The 4,152-nt window shown below is 36.4% G+C and overlaps 1 long non-coding RNA gene across 1 annotated transcript; it reads left to right on the plus strand.

Annotated features, from left to right (window-relative positions):
- The first annotated feature begins 1,209 nt into the window (after positions 1-1,209).
- Positions 1,210-3,883, plus strand: LOC149814910 (uncharacterized). Its single transcript, XR_016427934.1, has 2 exons — positions 1,210-1,247; positions 1,853-3,883. It is a non-coding gene; the product is annotated as an uncharacterized LOC149814910 (long non-coding RNA).
- The last annotated feature ends 269 nt before the right edge of the window (positions 3,884-4,152 follow it).

Below are 4,152 nucleotides of genomic sequence, written 5' to 3' on the forward strand. Positions count from 1 at the left end.
TGTGAATCGCTATAGCGATTTGCGGAAGACACTACAAATCGCTATAGCGATTTACGGAAGACACTACAAATCGCTATAGCGTTTCGCGATTTACGGAAGACACTACAAATCGTTATAGCGATTTGCGGAAGACACTACAAATCGCTATAGCGATTTGAGAATCGCTATAACGATTTGCGGAAGACACTACAAATCGCTATAGCGATTTGAGAATCGCTATAGCGATTTGCGAAAGACACTACAAATCGCTATAGCGATTTACGGAAGACACTACAAATCGCTATAGGGTTTCGCGATTTACGGAAGACACTACAAATACTACAAATTGTTGTAGGAAAGCCCGATAATACTACAAATCATTGTTGGAAGGCCCAAAAAAAATTTGGTCCGGAGGGCGCTGCCCCACGAGCCCCGCCAGGGGCGGCCCCCCTTGGACCCCCGCCCGCTGACCGCGCCGGGGGGGAGCCCCCGGACCCCCCTCCTGTAAGGGCAAAAACTCTAAATCAGGCACATAAGTAGAGAGAGAAGGGAGAGAGAGTGAGAGGGTTGGTGTTCATGGCCTTCTCCAGGAGGAACCCTTTACCTCCCTTGATTTCTTCTCTACAGAGAGAGAGGGTTTTACAGTGTTTTACGAAGAAGGAAGAAGAAGAAGATGACGATGGAGCAATGTAGGATCGTCTGTTGGATGTGCACAGAAGTAGAGAGAGAAGGGAGAGAGAGTGAGAGGGTTGATGTTCACGGCTTTCTCCAGGAAGAACTCTTTGTTTCCCTTGATTTCTTCTCTAGAGAGAGAGGGTTTGAACAGAAAAAGAAGAAGACTTTGAAGAGTCAACATCATCCTCGACTTTCTGGATGGAGGACATGTTTGTCCTTTTTTTGAACTATTTGTTTTTTCTTTTTTGAATGAAGGGCATTTTTGTCATTTTCTCAAACCATCACTTTATGAGAAGAATAGCAATAAAGGGTACTTAAGTCTTTGCAACAACACCAGAGTCCGATGCAAAGTTATGTCAACATACACAGGAATACGAGCCCCATGTGCTTGTATACGTGGTGCTCATTCAAAGCCCCGAACACAGGCGTGGGATTCAGTGAATCATCGGGGCGAACATACACAACCCTCTCCTCTCCCCTGTATTCCACTTGCTTCCATTTGTTGTTTGTGGATAGAAAGTGCGCCCTAAACTTGTAGCTGTTTCCTGGTGCATGATTAATCAAGTTTGTAGCAAGCAGATCTCTGGTGAACGGTAGTTTCTTTCATACTTGATCTATACATTGATTATATTCTGGATAATAAATAAATCTTAATAAAGACCAATGTTGTTGAGGCGTGATCAGTATTTTTAGCAAAATTTGGTGGTTCTATCGACCGGGAATCAACTGCTAAACGGCGGATCCGTGCACATTATTTAGGCAGCACTAATCTAACTGTAGATCACAGAAACATAGGGTATTCAACAAAGAGAAGAGATTTTATAAGAGATACAATAGAGTTGCAGGGTCCTGTAAGACATTTCTATCTTTTCCTTGATGTGGGATTTCCCCTGCTTTACCCCTTACTTCCAAGCCCATGCATGATTATCTTGCCTGCTAGATCAGGTATTCTTAGATCCACTAAGATCAGTACTAACCACCTTCAAAATCACTGGCCAACCTATCCATTCACGATCCTTGTTTGGTGAAACATCCATCTTCCGAAAATCTTTTGAGGCACTTGAGATCCTGATCAGGGAGTTCCGGCTTCCTGGTTCTGCTTGGTCTGTTGGTTATCGTGTTATTTTGGGTTGCTGAGCTTCAATAAGTTGGATGCCATTTATGTGTTGAACCTTTTCTCTCTCTGTTTTGTTTACAGGTATGGGGAGGAAGAGGAGGAGGCTATCGTTTCGAGAGAGCAACCAGGTCAAAACCATGGTTTTTATTTATTTCTTTCTGGGCTAAAAGAGGAGGAAAGATAAAATGGTGATATTCATTAATTTAAAGAAAAGGGAGGCCCAAACTGACACTTTTTAAGCAATGGTGAACAAAAAATATCTTGAAAAACTTGGACTAAAACTGACACTTCTTAAGCAATTACGTGGGCAGTATCTTGAAAACTTGACTATTTATCTTCTGGTTTATATTGGATACTAATGAAAGTAACAAACTGTTGAGCTGAAAATCATAGGTTCATGCTGTATCGATTCAATCTGATCACATACATGCGTTCAGTGATTTTTTTTTTTGCTAGAGATGAAACCTTGGTTCGTGGTTTTTTTTTTGACATAAAAAATTAAAAATATCATTTTTTCAGTGATCAAATTTATGTAGATTGTGGCTGTTGATTTTTGAAATCCTTAAAAAACCCGGAAGCAGATCAGGTCATACTGAACATGAGCGTTTTTGCATTTAAAAAAGGTAAAAAGTCAAACAAAACCACGTGGCATTCATCCAAAATGCAAACAGACGGCCACGATGTCGGCATGAGCAAAGACGCTCATGTTTAGCATGACCTGATCTGCGGCGTAAAAACCCTGCTTGCATGGTACAACCTTATGCTTCACATCCCTAGGGTTCGATTACAAAAGAGAGAAAAATTTGAAAAGAATGTGATTTCTACTCGATAGTTCTGTACCTTTATCTTAAATATTTGAAACCTGAGACAAATGTAATTTTCCATATTCGGTGCGTATATGAAAATTATCTTCGTTTTGTTTATGATATTCTCTATAATTGGTTTTGTAGGGACTATACTTTCTGAGATTGCTGAAATGGGTGATAGTTTTGATGTTCAGTATCCAAAATTAACATATTTGCATTTCAGTTCTTCTAAAGTTACATTAAGAAAAAGTGATTTTGGTTCTGAAAACATTTTAGTAGATCGATTTATTGAATATTCATTTTCAGTGGTTCAATTTTAGTGTAATTGCAGTGTAGTGGTTCTGAAATTACTAACAGTGCCTGAATTTTTAAAATTAAGTTTATTACAATATTTTCATGATATGGTCATGATATCGATCGTTGTAAAGTCCTATGTCACATAGACACTTCACTTAGCATGCGTATCCCGTGTCTACACGATACTACATTTGAACATTTTATGGTGACACGACATGACAATTCCCTGGCACAGTCAAACCAGTTTCACACAGCTGTTAGCATGTATCATTAACTTTATCTATTTCCTTTTATGATCTTATTTGCTTGTTTTATATTCACTTGAATTCTTTTTCTTTTAAAATTTGTCATCAATTACATAACATCTCAATTTCACTTTACTTTCATTATTTGATGTTTCTAATTATAGTGATTTAGAATGGTTGTTTTATACATTCGCACACACATACATACATCTATGTGTGTACAGTTGCATCCTTGTATCCTAATTATTGATAATTATTGAATTGTACTGTGCGAATCTATATCGTGTACCGATCCCACATCCGTATCCATGTAACAGAGTTTTAGTCGCTTTTACTTTCATATTTTCTTTCTACATTTAAAATTTTTCGTCTTTCTTTTATTTCTTTTAGATTTTAAGATTTTTATAACTTATATATACATTTCAATAAAAAAATTATTATCTAAATATATTTCTTACTTATTTATGTTAATTTTTTTATTTTTAAAACTTTTTAGTGACAAGTTTTTCTGATTTTTTTTTTGAAATTTTTACCAATACAGATATTTGTGACTATGTGTTGGCACTAGATTAGGTATATCTTGATCATAGTCACAAATATCGGTCTCGACTATATCACGGTGAGGAAAAATCTCGAATATTATCCCTTTTTGGATAAATATCAGGCAAATCTCATGGAAAATTTAAAAAAGTTGGAAAAATTAAGAAAAAGTAGATGTTAAGCAAAGAGGCAATAAAACATGAAGATAAATATTACTAAGAAAAGATATATGTTAAGCAAAAAACACAAGAAAACATGAGCATAACACAGAAATATAAATTATAGAGATTTTCCGGATATTATCAGGAGCAATATTTTCAAAATATCACGAGGTTTTGCCTGTAAAATCATTCCCAATATGAAAATTGATAGTTGAACATATGACTTGAATCATCTTATTAGCTTTCCACAAAAATATTAATTAGAAAAATCAGCGTATCGGTTAATCATTAAAAAAACGAAGAAGAAGAAGAAAAGGGAATTTTCTCTTTGC

This window comes from Nuphar pumila, chromosome 15, assembly GCF_984573655.1.
Source record: "Nuphar pumila chromosome 15, dmNupPumi1.hap1.1, whole genome shotgun sequence".
Lineage (NCBI taxonomy): Eukaryota > Viridiplantae > Streptophyta > Magnoliopsida > Nymphaeales > Nymphaeaceae > Nuphar > Nuphar pumila.